Raw genomic sequence first — 19,221 nt, 5'->3', positions numbered from 1 at the left:
TTCTGCAACATGCAACTTAAAGTCACCTCCATAGGGTCCCCTTTGGGGTCCTGGCCCTCTTGCTCCAATTATAGCATCAGCCTTCCTGCCACGGGCCTGCACACTGGACATGCTTCTGCTGGTCAGGCCTCACAACCCTGTGTGTCTGGTTACCCTCTCCACAACTAGCCGTGGACCAAGCCTGTGCCTCTGGGAGTTCTCAGCATCTTGCCCTGAAACAGGCACAAATCAAATAGTGCTCAATAGTGCTTCCTTAAATGGATGGATGGATGGATGGATGGATGGATGGATGGATGGTAGATGGTTGGATGGACGGATGGATGGATGGATGGATGGATAGGTGGATGGATGGGTGGATGGACAGATGGATGGATGGATGGATAGGTGGATGGATGAATAGGTGGATGGATGGATGGATGGATGGATGGATGGATGGATGGTGGATGGATGGATGGGTGGATGGATGGGTGGATGGACGGATGGATAGATGGATAGGTGGATGGATGGATAGGTGGATGGATGGATGGATGGATGGATGAATGGATGGATGAATGGAAGGATGGATGGATGGATGGTGGATGGATGGATAGGTGGATGGGTGGGTGGATGGATGGGTGGATGGATGGATAGGTGGATGGGTGGATGGATGGATGGATAGGTGGGTGGATAGATGGATGGATGGATGGGTGGATGGGTGGATGGATGGTGGATGGACGGATGAGTGAATGCACTGTTTCCCTGTGTTCTACCTTTTTGTGGAATCTTTCTGGCTTTCAGAAATTAAGTGGCCAATCGGGGTTGCCACATTTTTACCCCACAGCCTGCCTGCATCAGAGTTTTGTAGCTCTGTGGGACGTAAACATCATTTTTAAATGTCAGCTTTACCAGATGGTTGCAAAAGTGTGCTCACTCCCCGGAGTGGAAAGGTCCCCACATGAGTGGACAAGCAGGCCTCTGCTTTCCGCAACACACATCTGCAATGTCTCGGTGGTCTTTACATCGTGCAGGACTGTGCCTTGCAGCCCACTGGCCTCTCCCAATGGCCACCTCGTCTTCAAGCATCTGGGATCACCACCATGGCAACAATATTTCTTACTTGATATTCCTGTTCACAGCAATAGTTTATCTTCTGGAAAGAGGAAATCCAATATTGTCAATAACTCCAGCAGCAGAACAGAGTACTGATGTTCTCAAGGTGGGCTTATGTCAAGACCCTCTAAAATATGGCATGAATTACTCAGCCCATGAATGCAAACAATGCGTGACTACATAAGGAAAGGATTTCTAACAGCCTTTCTTCCATATATATTTTAGTGTTTTCACTTATCTGAACCAATCAGTCAGCTGGACTTAATATCTCTCTGACTTTAGTTTTTCTGTTATCCTCCCTGATACATCTGTTGCCAACAAACCTGTGTCCCAGCTCCAAAATCTTATTTTAATTGAAAACTAACCAGTCCTTAACCTCTCATAACTTCATGTGGTTGATCCATTTGTTTCCAAAGTTTGAACCACTCCTTAACCTTAACCAGGTTCTAACTTTCGGTGTCAGATTAAACTTGATTTTGACTTGTGCTTCAATTTAAAAAAAAAAAAAAAAAGTCTTCTAAAACCACTCACTCTGCCAACACATGGTGATGCTTAACAACTGGCCTGGGAAATTCAGAGTCCCCTGTGTGCTGCCACCAGGGAGACGTGATTGCCTGCGCCCTCCCCTCTCCCACACTTCCCTTTGGCCCTGTGCAGGCAAGACACCCCAAAGTCGGCCTCTCGCCCCCAGGAGGACAGAGACTCCAACAGCACCCAACTTCCGTGATCCCTGCCACCCCTTCGACACCCCTTCTCCTCTGTCAGTTGGGTCGATCACATCCTAGGCTGACTGTGGATGAGCAAGCTGAAATCAGAATCTCAAACAACACGGGGCCAATATGGCCCATGGGAAAAGCGTCCCAGTCATCAAATCCAGCTTTGAATTCTGCCTTTCCTGCTTACCAGCTGTGTACGCCTTGACGAGTGACGTCACTATTGTGTGCCTGAGTGAAAAAGGGCACCAGTAATAACACCTACTCCCCAGGAAGACTGCAGAGAGTCATTGTGATGATATAAGTTAGGCATCAGAGGCTGGCATACAATAAACGCTCAATACATGGGCACTTCATCTACCTGCCTGCCTACCTGTCTCCAAACATCCATATCTATCTAGATCTTTCTCCTTGTAATGGAGTTTCGGCTCCTTGGGAGCAGATACCATTCCCAATTCACCCTTTGACCCATCGGAGAGGGTAGCTGCTAAGCATTAATCGATTTAACGTTGTTAAATTCACCCTTGAACTCAACTTTCTGTCCTTTTAAAATTTTTTTTTTCAATGTTTATTTATTTTTGGGACAGAGAGAGACAGAGCATGAACGGGGGAGGGGCAGAGAGAGAGGGAGACACAGAATCGGAAACAGGCTCCAGGCTCTGAGCCATCAGCCCAGAGCCCGACGCGGGGCTCGAACTCACGGACCGTGAGATCGTGACCTGGCTGAAGTCGGACGCCCAACCGACTGTGCCACCCAGGCGCCCCAACTTTCTGTCCTTTTAAAACTATTTTAATTACTAGAAGACATCGCTAAACAAACATAGGGGCTTCTCCTTTCTCTTTGCATACTTGACTTGCAGGGAGTTTTTAAACCTCTGTATGTAATCTTACTTCTTGTGAGGACATTTGTAACCCAGAGTAGCATCAGGCCTGGGGACTAGCCCAGCAGAGAGCTGCCACAAAATACCGGTACTATCCTATGCACGGATGCTGTCAGTCCCCAGTCGTGCATGCGTGCACACACACACATACACGCACACACACACACTGGGGCAGGGCAGCCAAAGTGAACTACCGAACCATAATTGATGCACATCTTATTTTTGTGAATGCTTCACGCACTATCACCCATGGACTCCACTGGACCTGGGAAGGCCAATGACCTATTTATTTGAGCAAGCATTAGGAGGCAGAGGATTGTTATTTATATGTTTCAGGTAAAAAAAAAAAAAAATAGAATTTCTCCTAAAACACAGAGGCAGCTGAAGTCAAAGTAAACTTCTTGGTTTGAAACAGCTAGGTAATTGTTTGAAGCATGGACTTTACACCGTATATGAAAGATACACGTCAAAGGAATCTTAGCATTGGAGGCATTTTCAGCAAAATGCCTATGTGTGTTGACTATATGCGTGTCCCACAAAATGTGTGGGTGGCAAAAATAAGCCCCAGTCTCATCAGAGGAGGGCTGCCATAGAACAAGGACACTGAAGTGATATTTTGGCATTCAATGATGGCGTCGGACACACCGGTACCATCATGGAAGCTTGTACAGTGGGCCATGGGGCAGGGAATGGTCCATATGAGTTTGCAAAGAACTCTACAAATGGGGCCCATTTAGAAAAATACATCAAGTGAAAATTCAAGGCTCACTCAAAATCACACTTGGACTGTGCCTACGTGTTCCCGACCAAAACCATTCATGAGAAACCCTGAGAAAATGTGCTCCAGTCATCCTGCCTCTGATGTTATTGTTGTTGGTTAGGGGTAGCAGACCCAGAGGCAAATGTCTGGCCCAGAAAGTGACATGTCTTGTCTCTCACCAGTTTGTCCCCAAAGGACTGAATCTACAGGGGGGGAGAGAGATTCCCGCAGCAGATTTCCCAAAGCAGAGGCCAGCACCCCCAGTACCACCAGCAAAGGAATACGAGCTTCTTCTCTCTTAGACCACAATGCTCTGTCTCATTTCTCTCCACCAACATGTTTCCATTTGATCAGCAAACACTCCAGTGTGGCCGCTGTGTTCAAACATCAGGCTGGAAACAGCAGAGCGAAAAGACCCCACCCTCAGTGACTGCAATCACTTGAGTCTTGATGTTGAGCTTAAGTAACAAATTACTCAAAGGCAAGCAAACTACAGGAACAAAGATGAAACTGGAAAATCCAAATTGAGCTCTTCCTGTTCTGCTCCTTCTCGTAGACCAGAAACGTTTCTCTTTGGAGCTCTCTGCAGGTCTGGGCATGGTGGTTCTTTGTGCCTGAGCTACAGGTGTTCCTGCTTCCGCTCAGAAAGTACCTCCTTCCCCATCGCTCAGCCCCAGACCTCCCTTCAACAAGCCAGAGAGTGCAGCCAGGTCAACGTCGAGGGCCTTCTGCTACTCCAAGCTCCACTGGAGCCCATGACTGAGCCCCATGACCTCTGGTGGGAATCCCTCCCCACGCTTGTTTTATGGCGTCATGCTTCAAGTGTCCTCACCCACCTCTTCCAACCAAGTCACCTCCTGTTAGCTGCCAGCTTCTCTCTCTGAGCCAATTGTCTTCTTCCCCATTATTGTTTTTCCTCCTGTCAATCAATTTAGGGCTTATTATAAAATTAGCATCCCCACAGTTGCCACAACCTACAGAAGACTGTTTTTGTCTAAAGCTTTTTAAAAAGCAGATTCATCAGGATCTATTCTAGATAAACATATGCCACCCTTACATATAATAAGAATTTTGGAAGAGGGTTATACATCTTACTGTCTGATAAAAAAAAATGTCATGCTTCCACGACTCACCAATGCTCATCAGCCACCACCACCCCCCACCCCCCGCCCAGTCCAACAAAGTCTATTCTGGTACCTGAGATTCTATTCACTCCTTTGGGTTAAAACTTGCAGAATCTTTGGAAAACTGAATTTACGTCATGTGTTCACCTGCTGTTGACATTAGTAATCGGCTCAGACGTCAACAGCTGGTGATAGGCAGGATCTAGCTGGAAGGAGGGACAAAGGAGGCCAGAGGGGCCCGGGGCCAGGCAGGGCCATAGAGCCCAAGAGGGAGGGGGCACGCAATGAGCAACCCGAGGACCCCAACCTCGCTGTCCTCATCACACACTGCAGCCTGGCTGAAAAGCAGATAAAACATAACCTCGCTTACTCCAACATACTTGACGTATTTGGAATGTGTTGAAAATCACGTTTCATGACTTCTGATTCTGAAACACCCTTTCCCTCCAGTTTTACATAAGTACTTGTATGCCTTTTCATCAACCAACTTTAAATCGATAGGGGTAGGTTTTTAAGAATTTCTTAGAATAAGGCCATATTTTGGCATTTAACGATGGTGTTAAAAAGCCCCCCTGGTCCCTCTTCTCAGGTATTTACTTTGCAGAAAACATCTCTTCTCCCCGAGAGCTTCACCATGCACTTCCAGAAGCAGGAGGCCCAGCTGGAGCCCAAGCAAAGGCTGACATCTTGATTGACACCACTGGGCAGGTCTGGCTGAAAGGTGGGCTGGACCCTGAAGGGTTCTACCTGCCTCAGGAACAACAGGGCCTCCACGACGACTCATCTAAAGGTTGGAGAAGGCCAGGGACGCAGGCTTCATCACATGCAGGGATGACCATCCCAAGCACTGGAGTGGCCTTGTCTCATATTTACCCTCTGGGGGCTCTTAATCCATCCTGGATTACTGGAGACGCTGGTGCAATAGAAAGGAAGGCTTTTGGTTGAAAGTCACAGAAAACCTAACCACAGCATTGCTTAAACAAAGAAGGGACTTATTTTTCTGGTCCAGTGGCGCCATTCTAAGACTTTAGTGGCTTCTCCCTTGTGGCCTTGGCTTGGCGAGAACTATAGGGGCGCCACCCACCACATCTGCTTTAGTTCCATCCGAAAGAAGAAAGAAGTCAACACCGTAGCACAAATTTTCAGGAACTCTAAGCAAACATGGCTTCCTTTTGTCCCTTGGGCCAGCCCTGTACCATGTGGTCACCCCTAACTAGAAGGGGCATTGGAAACGGAGGTTGGGACCACCAGCCAGCAGTATCTCCCTTAAGAGGAGTCCTGTCATACAGGATTAGGCTTTGGGATAGGCAGTAACACCCACACTCCCAACCCAAGAAAGCAGCTTCCTCCTACATCTGCAAAGAACACAGAGTGCTTTGGACACACCGAGGACCGCCTCACATGGTGACGGCACCACCCGTACTGGTGTGCCCCTCTCCACCACAGCAGTGGAGGGCTCTGTGGCACACACAGGTGTTTCCAGGGGCGCCTGAGCAGAAAAGAAGGACAAAGGGAGATGCCACAGTGAGAAGAGAAGGGACTGGCATGCGTCTGTGCAGAGCCCCAGTTCTTCCAGAAATTACTGAAGACTTTGCCTGCACTAAAGGTCCTGCCACAGCATAGACCACACTGAAATCCCTGGGCTTTGGGGAAACACGGTGACATTCAGTGACTAGGATCTACTCATCATGTGATAGAATAAATGAAAGAGACCGCATGACCCTTTACTGGGGCACCGAACTGAGAATTCATTTGTGAACACAGGTCCTCCTTCCAGATGAAGAGGGAAACTAGGAATTGGCCACGTCTATCACGTGCCGAATTTTTGCTCGGATTGTTTTTTGGTTTGTTTGTTTTAAATGTTTGTTTATTTATTTTGAGAGAGAATGAGCAGGGGAGGGGCAGAAAGAGAAAGGGAGGGACAGAATCCCAAGCAGTCTTCGTGCTGTCAGCGTAGAGGTCGACATGGGGCTTGAACTCATGAAGCCGTGAGATCATGATCTGAGATCAAGAGTCGGACGCTTAACCGACTGAGCCACCCAGGTGCCTCTGCTCGGCTCGTTTTATTTAATCCTTATAACAACTCTATAAATAGGCACCTTTTTCATTTACTGATAAGAAAACGGAGGTTCAATGATCTTAAGCAACTAATCTAATCTGACTCAGCTAAAAAGTGGAAGAGCCTAATTAAAACCTACTCTCTGCATCCAAAGTCCACCTTCAACACTGCACATGTTCAGATGACTCAATTTTATCTGAAGAATTATTTGTCTTATTTATAATATCCAATCTCTATCTAAGAAGATTTAGAATAGCCACCTCTATTAAAACCCTGCCACCAGCTACCTAGCCGAGTGATCTCTCAACTTTAAAGATAATGAAGATGTTGGGATTTTCCCCAACTGTTTCAGAAGGTGGGGAGCCCAAGAAAGTCCCCGAATCCCCAAGCCCCTAGAGCAATACTCTGTCTAAACCGGGGCCACCACCCTTGCCGCAAAATCAGTACAGTCACTCATTCAAGTGCTCAGGGCAGGGCCAGGACGGGGCGTAGTAAGACATCATCTGAGGAGTCAAACGTCTCAGATATCAAGACAAAATGATTTCCAATGTAATATTTTTAAAGGCAAAAATTAATGCAAAGACTCCGGGATGTACAAAATCTCAAAAATGTGAAACAAAGACGGGCTGTGGTTTGTTTCATGATCCTCCGGTTTCCCAGCTGTGGGACCCCCTCCCAGTGGTGGTTCCTGTACCCCTCGGCCCATGAGACCCCTCGGGACGGCTCCGCAAGGACTAACAGTGGGGTGCAAACACAGCGGGCAGTGTGGGCTTTCTATGGAGCCACAGTTTTTTTATTGCACGGCCTCTATCCACGTGGTCTCTATGGTTCGAATCCTGGAGGACCTTTTACTAAGTACCATGTGGGGCAGAGCCTTCCTTTTGCTTCAGGCCCCAGTTTGCCCCTCCCCCTCGCTCAAACCGCTCATCATTTCATCCACGAAGAAAGCAGAGAGGAGATGGGCAAAGCGGGGTCTTGGATGGCATCAGAGTCCCCAGCCCTGCAGGCTGGTCCCATCCAGGCAAATTCCACATGCAGATGTCAGTGCAGATTCTGTCAGATGTCCCTGTGTTTGGGAGAGACGGTAACTTTACAGTGACCCGAACAATGTTGGAACAGTCTCTTTCCCCGCAAAAGACACCCGGTGTGTAGAGGCGAGCGGACACAGAACATGTAATTCATTAACAGCGCACCACTAATCCTTTGACAAGAATAGAAAGGCTAGAAGGTATTGCACTGGGTAACTGGCGCTAGATTCATTTGCATTAAAAAGGTCGCAAGAGCAATTAACACCTCATTAATATGACAGAAATGCTAATCTCTCCAGATCCCCAGTGACCCCCAAATTCTTGTCACCCAACCCAGAAAACACACTGCATGAATCCCCCAAAGGCAGGGAGCGGTGCACCACGGAAGGGGACAGAGATCACGGGCACCGTGGACGCACTCAGTGTCTGCTCAGCCTGGACCAGAGGCCACCGTCGCAGAGGAGGGGCGGCCGGTGGGAATTGTACGTGGCCCCGGGCACTGCACGGGCAGGGGGCTCCCGGCCACCGATGTCAAGGTGTCAACATGCACACACGCACAGGGCGCCCCGAGGAGGGCTGCACCGCTCGCGGGGGGCGGGGGCAGGGAGCTCCCGGAGAGCAGCTAAGGTTTTCCACCACAAACAGCAGCTCGTAGTGATCAAAGCCATCGCCTTAAATCAGTGATTTATTTATACGAGCAAAAACAAACAAACAAAAAACCGTGGAGGGTTGCGCATAGTCAGAGATGTCATCGCACCACTTGGGAAGGAGAGATGCTCGGAGCTCGTGTATCTGGCAATCCCCCGGGGGCGCGATTAGGGTGTCTGCATCAAAGGACGGTGGCAGAGGAGTTCACATGGGAAATCACCTCCCACAATCCCTTTGCAACGACACTGCCAGGAAGAAAAATTCCTCAAGAGCATCTGACTGCCCTTTTATTCACTGCTAAGCCCTCGGGAGGAAGGAGACAAAGTGGGGAGGGATGTGGGGAGACCAGGGGCGGGGCACCTCCGGGGAGGTGGGGGGAGAAGAATGTCCCGCCGTTGTCTTCACCTCCATGTGCACCTCCAGGACGTGAGTAAACACACACGGGCTGGCACACGCGCACAGGCGCACACCGCTCGTCCCTGTTCCAGCATCTTCCTGGGTCTTCCTCGGCACGTCAGTGTGGCAAAGTCGGCTGGAACTCAGCTGAGGGACGCAAGGCCAGGTGTCCCTGTTCCCATGGTGACCGCTCGCCAGCTCCACGGTCCCTCCATCATGCAGAAGAGAGACCCGCAAATCCAGCTGAGTTCCAAAGCTGCCCCGAGCGCCCGGTGTGAGCAGACCCTCCTTCAGGAGCTGTGGGGTGAAGAGGGGGCTCCCACAAGCATCCGGGAGGATAGAACATCGAGCACGGAATGGATGAAGCACACGGGGCCATTCGCCGTCGGTGCCGTGATGGAAAAGAACTGGGTCGAGAGCTGAGAGGGCTTCGTGGAAGAAGCCGCATGGGAGCTGGCCCCTGAAGGGTGAGAAAACTTCAACAGCCAGAAAGAGACAGAAGCATCCCAGATGATGAGAAGGGTGTCAGCAGAGGCGCGGCGCAAATGACTCAAGGCCGGTGGCCAGAAGCTAAGTCTGGGGCCACCGTTCTTCAACCCAAAATGGAGCAGTGTCGCGCAGCGAGCAAGGAGACAAAGAAGCTGGACATGTGACACGAGAAAGGGCCCCGGACACGTGAGATATGGTCACTGGATGGGTGTTTATCAGACGCAGAGCCCAGCGTATATTCTCAATGGTCTATGCTTGTCTTTTGGAAAAGTTTTCATTGTGATCATCACCTTGAAAGAAGATGCTACTCTTTGCCTCTCTGTCACCTGGTGAGTTTCCTAATAACCAGGCACCTGTGTGCCTCTGTGCTTTAGTGGTGGTGGCAGTCCGCTGTGATGGATGCGGTCTCGCGAGAGAAGACGAGACCCACCTGACACACAGATAATGAAATGGAGCAGAGAGAAAAGTCAGATGACCTCACAGGGCACTGTAGGAACGAAAGGTCGCACAAGTTCAAACAGAGGATTCGGGTGGGAGAGCTGAGTCGCCCAGGGACAAGACAGACAGCAAGGGCCACACGCTCGTCGGGGCCTGGCCTGGCCGCCAGCGGCACAACCCATTCCTGTCAGCAAAACGCCACCGCCGGAATTTAGACTTGAGTAGACTTCAGTTTGGTTAGCACCAAAGTAGGAAAGTGTGTTTTGGAGAAGTGTAGGAGCTTACAAGCATCAAAAGTCAAGTCTTCGTTGTGCGTTTGTACAAACAGAACTTGTCTAAAACAATGCCAGGTGACTGAGATTTCTTGTCCTTTAAAAGGAGTCACTATATGCCTCCAGTTTGAGAAGCCCTGCAGACCATGGCCTGTTGAGGGCAGGTACCAAGTCTTCCCCATCTTCGAACCTTTGTTTCCGACATGGCGCCTAGAAAGGCCCTGAGCCTGAGATCATTGATTAACACTTCAGGACCAGACACCGCGACCTGGTCCTAACTATAAGAGCTAACGTTTATATAGTTCTTGTTATATGCCGGGCGCTCTTCTAAGCACTGAGTGATGGTAACCTTCATAGCCAATACTGCCCTCAGGACAGGCAAGAGAGAAGGAGAACCCCTGCTTAGGCGCCATGCTTACGGTCCAACATAGCATGACACAAAACAAATTTCATTCAATAAAGAACATGGGAGCACCTTGTCACTCATGATCTGGCATGCAACAATGACATAGCTCACCTGGAGTCTGCTGAATATGGACCCCCCCCAAAATTTCCGTTTTAATCCCCAGATCCTATAAATAGTGCCTTGTATAGGATTTTGCAGATGTGGTTAAGTTAAGGATCTTGAGATGGGGAGGTTCTCCCGGATCACCGAGGTGGGCCTATGTGCCATCATAAATATCTTTCTAAAAGAGAGGCAGAGGGAGCTCTGACATGTGTGCAAGAGGAGGAACTGATGTGACCACGGAGGCAGAGGTTATGGCAAGTCAAGAAATGCCAGTGGCCACCAGACGCTGGAAGAAGCAAGGACCAGATTCTCCTCTAGAGCCTTCTGAGGGAGATCAGCCCTACCATCGCCTTGACTACAGCCCGGCGATGCGGACTTCACACTTCTGCCCTCCAGAACTGAGACAGAACACGGTCCTGTTGTTATCAGCCCTCCTGGTGGTGCGACTTATTACAGAGGCAGCAGGAAGTTCACGTAGCACACGGGAACCCCTGTTCTCATGATGACACAGTGCAGGCCCAGGCTTGTGCCTCACCACGATGCTGGCCCTGGGTCTTCGAAATCAAATGGCCGTATCCAAAGGCCATGAAGGTCTGAGGGTTGGATACTGCTACTGCTTTGAAAGGAAGGAAGGGTTGGAGCAGTAGAAACAATGAGGTGAGAGAAAAGACAGATTAATGTTCTTGTCTAATCCCTTCTCTCAAAGGGCACACCTGCAGTGGATTCCCAGACAAGCTAATCATTCTTGTTCCTGCTTCTCTTCACGTTCCAACTCATGGTTCCAGAAGCCTACACCATTCGGTGTGGACATGGTGACTGAGGAATATTCTGCAATATTAAGCAATTACTCTTATATTTGTATATATGTAGGTCCAGACATAAAACATGGTACCAATTCTTTATATGGGCAACCGAATGGGTATTGAATACTAGAATTGCAAACTTTTCTTTCTATTAAAAACCACAATAGATTTATTTTTCAAAAACAAAGACCAGTTACATTCAAATAGTTTCGATGTTAACTGTCAGAATGTATGAATTACAATCTAACTTTGCTTTTGAACAGATCAAACAGCTTGGAAGAAAACTAACTCCTTGAAAACATATGTGAAAAATAACTCTGATAGCTTGAAGTTTTAGCATACTTAAAATGTATACCTTAATGAAAATGTATTCAAATTTTGTAGACTTTGAAAACAGTTGCATTTGATATTTTATCCATTGAGATATTCGCTGTAAATAGGACACAAATTTTGTGGGAATCTTAAGTATAACAGTATAATTATTCTGCTGAAGCTGTGTCAAGAAAATTAAATTTCATCTAGAATACACATATAATTTATAAGTTACGTAAGTCTTTATTTTACTGCTTGCCCAAATAGCGACGGCCCCTCCACCAACCAGGAGGTCCAGCGTGTAGACAAGAGCCTTGCATCAGAGCAGAGGCTCAGAAATGGTTGCTGAGTGAGCGAGTGTGTGTTGGGAAGTTTCTACGGTGTGCCGAGCCAGACTGCAGAGGGCCTTGACCATTACTCAGATGGTTTAGCCGGCCTGTGAGCAGGGGGATGATGCCATGAGACCAATGTTGGGTTTAATTGAGCGATAGGAGACAATGCAGGCTGGAGTTAGCCAATATCACACATAATATGGTCCACCATATAACATAAAATAACGTAGTTCGCTTCTTGATTTTTATTTGTTCACTCTTTTTAAACCACGCTTCTTTCCTCAAAACCATGGCAAGAAGGCGATGACCCCCTGGCTGCAGGGCTCGGCATCCAGCAAGGCAGACGCTTGGGGGCCAGAGGAGCAGGGTGCTGGGGAAAGACTGTGGGCGCAGCACGGCTCCGAACTGCCTCGAATCCCAGCACCACCAGTTCGTTTCTGTGGGATCCTGGGATCTGATCTTAGCTTCTCCAAACCTCTATTTATTCATCCGTAAAACAGGGATAATACCACCTCCCTCACAAGGAAGTTATGACATTAAAAATAGCATGGAAAACACACCTAGTGACCAGCAAATAGCAGTGCTCAACAAATAGCAGGTGCTAGAACTACGGGCAGAGAATGGCATGTTCCCTCCATGAAGGACACGCTCTAGACCCCTGTTCAGGAAGAGTGGGACACAAACCAGCAGCAGCACCGTCACCTAGGAGCCTGTTAGAAATGTGGGGTTTTGGCCCCAGCACCAGGCCAACTGCACCAGAATCTCCAGTTACCGAAACCCCCAGATGACTGCTGTATACGGTAGAGTTTGAAAGCATCTAACACTCAAACCAGTGGTTCTCAACCCGGACTGCATATCCAAATAATCTGAGGGGCTTTCAGATAACCCCTGCCTGAGCCCCACCCCAGACATGTGAATTCAGAATCCCTAAGAATGGCGTGGAGCCTGGGGCGCCTGGGTGGCTCAGTCGGTTAAGCGTCCAACTTTGGCTCAGATCATGATCTCACAGCTCATGAGTTCAAGCCCCGTGCCGGGCTCCATGCTGACAGTTCAGAGCCTGGAGCCGGTTTTGGATTCTGTGTCTCCCTCTCTCTCTGCCCCTCGCTCCCCCCCCTCTCAAAAATAAATAAACATTAAAAAAAAAAAAAAAAAGAATGGTATGGAGTCTGGGCTTTTTTTCAAAAGCTAGGTGACGTAATGTCCAGCCAAGACCCAGAACCATAGGTTGTATCAAAATCTATGAAGGCTTTGGGATGGAACCTCATTACGACTTTCATGGGCTGTAGGCATTTGCCTCTTTTCCTTCCATAAAACAATACTTAAAATTATATTTTACTACATGTTGATAAAAAGATGAATATGTTAATATTATTTATTAAGGCATTTTCTTCAATGTAAAAATTCTTGTCTCAATTTCAATTAAAGTTAAAACATTTCTTAGGCCCCGGGAACTATCTTGGGCCTCAGGCACCATCTCCACCATACCTAATGGATAAATTGGCTCTGCTCTGGGGTATTATATAAAGGTAAGGCATAGTCAGTGAGACAAAGGAATTCTTGATGGCGCTGTAAAGCTAATGACTCGATATATGTGAGCCAGCAGCTCACAGATACTGAGATTCTGGTCCATAAAAGATGGAGGAGGAGAAGAGGAGGGAAGGAAAGGAGGGAAGAAGAACGGAGGAAGAAAGGAGGGAGGAGGAAGGGAAGGAGAAAGGAAGGGAAATCTAAATAAGAATGGAATTCCAACCAAACGGGGGAAGCGTAGGGAGATAGCACATGCCTCTGTGTACTCTACAGCTATACAGAGTTACATCACAGAGTTAATGTAAACATTGATTGCACACCTACTATTCACCCATTCGTTTGTTTGGTGATTGATTGAGTGATTGATTGATTGATTTTAGAGAGGAGGGAGAGGAGGGGCAGAGAGAGAGAGAGAGAGAGAGAGAGAGAGAATCCGAAGCAGGATCCACACTCAGCACACAGCCCAATGTGGGGCTCGATCCCACAACCCTGGGATCACGACCTGAGCCCAAATCAAGAGTCGGATACTCAACCTGCCGAGTGACCCAGGTGCTCCTACCCATTCATTCTTTTAATCATTCATTCTTTTGTTTCTCCAGTTCCCAATGGAGCCAAATCCTGATGAGTCGAAGATGAGGACACAACCATCCCTTCCCTCCACAGGCCAAACACTGGGGGTGGGCAAACCCATACCTGCTTTCTTTCCTTGCTCTCCCAAGAATGTCCATGCAAGACTGTCAGTTTCCTAGAGCGACCAAACTCAACGAAAGCAAGGGGACTAAAAGGAAATCAGCGGGAAGCACGGGTACGTCAAGGAGAGTGAGCGCTTCAGCCCTCCGCTTGTGTGGCCTCACAGCTGCTCCCAGGGGACGCGTTTTATAAATTACTTTTATTATTTCAAAAAATTCTGGCTTGAAAGGATCGGTGACCAAAATAAGCAGCTCCTTGCCGGTCGGAATCTTGAAAGGACCATATCTATGCTATATAGAGTCCAAACACAGAGAAGACAGAGATCCCAGGACCAAACGGAGACCGCCCCACGTGAGGGTACGTGCAAACCAGGGAAACATACAAATTCTGCTTTCCTTGTGCACTTCTCAGACGAGGAACGAGAAGAAAAGCGGTGTTCAAGAGTCGCAGTGAAGCCTCGTAATTAGAAATACAGTACAATTATTCAGTGCACATTCAAAAATGTAATAATGCAAATGAAAATCCCGAAAAAATAAAAATTCCTAGGACACACAAAGGCTAACTATTTATTTACCAGATTCTTCAAATCTTGTCTTTCTCTTCATTTACCTGAGTCTTTAGCCACTCCTGTCACTTAAAACAAGTTCACTCTTGGCCTAAGGTACCTCTCTCTTCTGGGTGATGGAAATGCTCTGCTGGTCCCTAGGTCCCCGCCAGGCGTGCCTGCGCCCATGAGGCCCACCACCATTGCGACTGGCAAATCCCCTCCTCTGTAAACACACCCAAGTATTTTCAAATCGATGCAGTGGGAATACACACGCACCCTGTGCTCTTCATCAGAACAAAGGCTGAAGAATTACCCTTGGCATCTTCCTTACGCTCCCAAGGTGCCCAGTCCATCAGATTGTCTACAAGTAGCAATTCAGATGGGAGAGCTCAGCCCTGGAGTGCACGGCATCCATCTACCACACGGGTGGCAGGTGGGGCACTGAAAGCCCTTGGCAGGATGTCACGGCGCAGTGTTAAAACTTTGACCACTGGCACACTGGGACAGACAGCGTGGAAGGGAAGGAACGCACTGTAAGTACAACATCTCAGATGCTGGAGAGCTTTGGAAAGCGGTAATTACGAGGATAACGGAGTTGAACGGCGGTCCCTGAGTCTCATCATCTATGGGAGAAAGACAATGAGCACCTGAGAATTATTAATCAGCAATTTAAGGTGACTCATGCAAGTCAGAGACCTCACCGGCAGCATCTGAGAAGACGCATCTCTTCTAGCCAGAGGTTAGGGAACGCTGAAGATCAGGCTCAGGACTTAATGATCAGGGCTGCAAAGCTCCGGAGAAGGTTAGATCCTCAGCCCCGACAAGTCCACAGTGCCAAAGGTTGGACGGGATAGGGACCCTGATATTTGTAATGGGGACTTCTAGGTCAGAGGTCACAGAAAAACCCTTAAGGACCCTCTGGGCCTGCAGAAGTGACCCTCTCTTTCTATCGAAGGCTAGCACTCCTCCCTGGTGTGAAAATGCTGCAGAGGCCTGTGCCCCACAAGCAGCAATTTCTCCCACTTGCCTTCTTACCCCCAGACCAGGTCACAGCAACACCCAGTGGGGGAAGTGGCTGAGAGGTACGGACGGGACCCAAGGGAACACACGGGCCGGACCGAGATGCACAGACCCTAAGTGTGCAATAGGGAGAATACATCCTCATGGGCGTGTCTGCCATAACACGCACAGTGTTAGCTCCGGCAAGGCCCCAAGGCCGTGCTGACATGCTCCTGGGACGGCCCACACTAAAAAAGCAGAAATGCCAGGACGGCCACGCAGGTAGTAAAGAGGAAGAGGCTCAGGGAAGTGGGCTTTCCAGAGCAGAGGTATCACGTGAGTTCGGAACCCCAGCCAGCCATGTGCATCAAAAGAGCCCCGGAAACAGCACTCATGTGCACAGCCAACGAGAGGGCCGCCCCGGCTGGGAGAACGCGGCTGCAAAGCCCAGAAGTGGCCGTCCTGTTGTTGCAGAACTGGACTCCCTACTGGAAATGGGCTGATGGAGTCTTGAAATGGTAAAAGACACTGTGGCATTGAACTAGATGCAAGATGGGGGGAGGGGGCACAGCTATAATTTGGCAACATGGCTGGAGCGGCCTCCAGAGGGGCCTGACCCAGAGACAGTCGTGGACACAGCTTGCCTAGGATTGTAGGAGATGGGTGGCCAAGAGAGATGTGTTGTGCATCCTATACACTCAAAAAAAAAAAAAAAAAAAAAAAAAAAATCAAGGAAAGACAATCAAGAGGCTGAACCAGGACAATCGAACCGCCCCAGAGAAAGCCAGATCTCAGCACCAGACTTGGTATCTGGACCAGAGCCAGCTTTTAGGTCTAGAACCCACTGACCCAAGAGCAGAAGGGTCCCCAGGAAAGACCCGCAGCTTCACAGCAAGCGCACATGTGAATGACTCCCCTCGTTCTTCCCTAGAGAGGCCACCCCACATACTCAGGTGACCACACCCTGGAGGACAGGAGACGCCCAGCCCCACTGAGGACTATTGGGCACAAGACCTGAGGTGACACTGATAACTGGGGACCTGAGGCATGATCCTGAAGCCCCTCACTAAAGTGGAGGCGTGGGGGCCAGCTGTAAGGAAGACCCGGCTAGGTCTGGCTCAGAGTGGCTTTCCCGTGTCCACAGACCCAACCATGGCCTTCCCCTGGCCCCCAAAGATATAATTTAAAGGGACTTTGGAAGTTGGAAAAACTACTACATTCATTTCTAGAGTAGGATCGGTGGGCAAATTAAATGGAAGTCCCTGAAATGCTTCCCTGCCCCATTAACAGGAAACCAAAAATACATCAATACCTGGAAGGAACACCAGAGGCTGAAGACTGAGGGGGGTGCAGGGTATGAACCCAACACACATCTATTTCATTCACCAATCTGGCCTGGAAACAATCCCGACATACTCTACAGGACAGGACAACCAAGCAGCAACCCCCTTTGTGACTTCCAGTCGGAGTAGCTTTGCCAGAGCTGATTAACGCGTCCCAGCCCACGGGATGCAGCCACAGGCGTGGCCAACGCATTCTTCTCCACTATTATCCGGAAGGTGCTATCAGAGTGGTTTGCATTCGTGTGTGACACCTGATAGGGAGGGAAAGAGGAAAAATCAGGAGACAGGGACAGGAGCTGGGGAAGACGCACTTGTCAGATGGATCGAAATAGGTACGAGTGGATCCATACCCTACTTCTTCGACACCAATGGTAAGTCATGCACTGTTCTAGGTCCTGGAGACCAGCTGCGAATAAAACAGGAAAAGTATAAAAAGCCCTACCCGTGGGGAGCTTAATTGCCACTGGTTGTCGTTGTTGTTGTTGTTGCTGTTGTGGTGGGTGCATAAGAGATTGGGGACGGAGGCCCTAAGGGCTTAGAGGAGAAGACAGACAGACAGACAGACAGGTATGGTCCCGCACACAAGACCTTGCAGCACAAGAGCCACACTCTGGATGTGTGCGGTGTCGTCAGAGAAAAACACACACAAGCACAGGGAGAAAACATCTAGAGGCCACGCAGACCAGGACAAGGAAGACTTGAGCTAAAGCACGAGAAGACTGAGAAGGGGACACACAACAGGTGCGTGAAAGATACAAGATAGTCCACGGACTGAAAGTGAGTGTCCCCCCAAATCCACGCATTGAAGCCCAGTCCCCAGTGTGACAATATCAGGAGAAGGGCCTCTGGGAGGTGAGTAGGTCATAAGCGTGGAGCCCCCTCAGTGGCATTAGTGCCCTTCTAAGAAAGACACCAGAGGTGACCTCTCTGCTAGAGGCATGCATCTGCAAACTACGGAGAGGACCCCCAGCGGCTCAGGCCGTACCCCGATCTCAGACTTCCAGCCCCCAAAACTGTGAGAAATAAATCTATGTTGTTTAAGCCCCCCAGTCCGTGGTGATTGTTAAAGCAGCTCACGCTACGAAAGACAAGATCACGTAATTACTAAGATGTCAGAGGTGAAATAAAGGGCCCTGCGTGTGATGTCTCCTGCTGCCAGACTCGGATCACTGGATAGATGGGACACCACAAAGCAAAATAGGCACTTGGGAACAAGAGAGCAGGAAAAATGCTGACCTCAGCCTGGGGGCTGTGAGTGGGAGAAGGGGACCCCCAGGTGGGACTTCAGAGAGAGACATGGGCTAGAGACGGAGGTTTAACCACTGTGATGATGGCTGAGATCCCACAGAGATCCCAGGAGAGTCAGCCACTGCAAGGAGACCCCAGACATGGGGACCAGGTAGGAAGAGACCCACCACAAGGATCCAGCAAACAGCATCTAGTGAGTGATGCCCCAGGAATGCGTGGAGGGGCACGCGGGAAGGCCCATCAGGCTGTCAGCTTCTTGAGCAACAAAACACCAGATGAGCCACGGGCAATCACGAATGGAGAAATGTAATGGTGCTTTGTCTCTGCAAACGTTTATGCCGCTCTATCAACTCTCCGCCTAGTCCTTCATTACAATTCGGTCCCTTATCATGTGCTCTGCTGCCTTCTTCTCCCCAGAATGAAAGCAGATAAAATTCAGTTAATGTACGGATTTGCCTTACGAGACAACTAAATAATTATTTTGCTGGATATGTTTTTTACCTCTGAAGAATTGGGATCATCTGAGGAAAGAACCAATCATGGAAGGTTGCAAGCCTGTTCTCTGCTCTGGCACCCCAGGGGAAGTGCACCTGTTACCAGAGCCGCCCATGTGCGTCCAGGTCAAGAGGGTGATGGTTCTGCTTTACAGACCAACACATTTGCACAGGAAACCACATCAACTACCTTTGCTCACCAACTACCTTTGCTCAACATTCATGAAGACGCAACCAAAAAACAGCAGGAATTTGAAAAGGAAAAAAAGAAAATAGAATATTCAAGAGGAAGAAATGGACAACTAATCCCAGTGGGAAGAGAAATAACTATTGGAACAGAAGATAATTTTTTAAAATTCTAATAGCATCCTTAGATCTCCAGAATCAGATAACAAGGACAATAGAGGAGGGAAAATAAAGGAAATAAAACAGGAGAATCTTCTCAACTAAAGACAGAACCTGAGTTTTGAAAGAGAAAGGGCATAGCAAGTACTAAGTAGGACGAGTGGAAGAGAATACAA

At 48.8% G+C, this 19,221-nt stretch overlaps 1 long non-coding RNA gene across 1 annotated transcript; it reads right to left on the bottom strand.

The window, feature by feature from the left end:
* Nucleotides 1–14,608: 14,608 nt before the first annotated feature.
* On the bottom strand, nucleotides 14,609–18,998 carry LOC123579792. Its single transcript, XR_006702957.1, has 2 exons — nucleotides 16,928–18,998; nucleotides 14,609–15,239 (listed from the first exon to the last, which is right to left on the bottom strand). It is a non-coding gene; the product is annotated as an uncharacterized LOC123579792 (long non-coding RNA).
* Between the last annotated feature and the right edge of the window lie 223 nt (nucleotides 18,999–19,221).

The sequence above is a fragment of the Leopardus geoffroyi genome, chromosome A3 (assembly GCF_018350155.1).
Source record: "Leopardus geoffroyi isolate Oge1 chromosome A3, O.geoffroyi_Oge1_pat1.0, whole genome shotgun sequence".
In the NCBI taxonomy this organism is placed as follows: domain Eukaryota; kingdom Metazoa; phylum Chordata; class Mammalia; order Carnivora; family Felidae; genus Leopardus; species Leopardus geoffroyi.
This window is presented reverse-complemented; position numbering and strand designations above follow the sequence as displayed.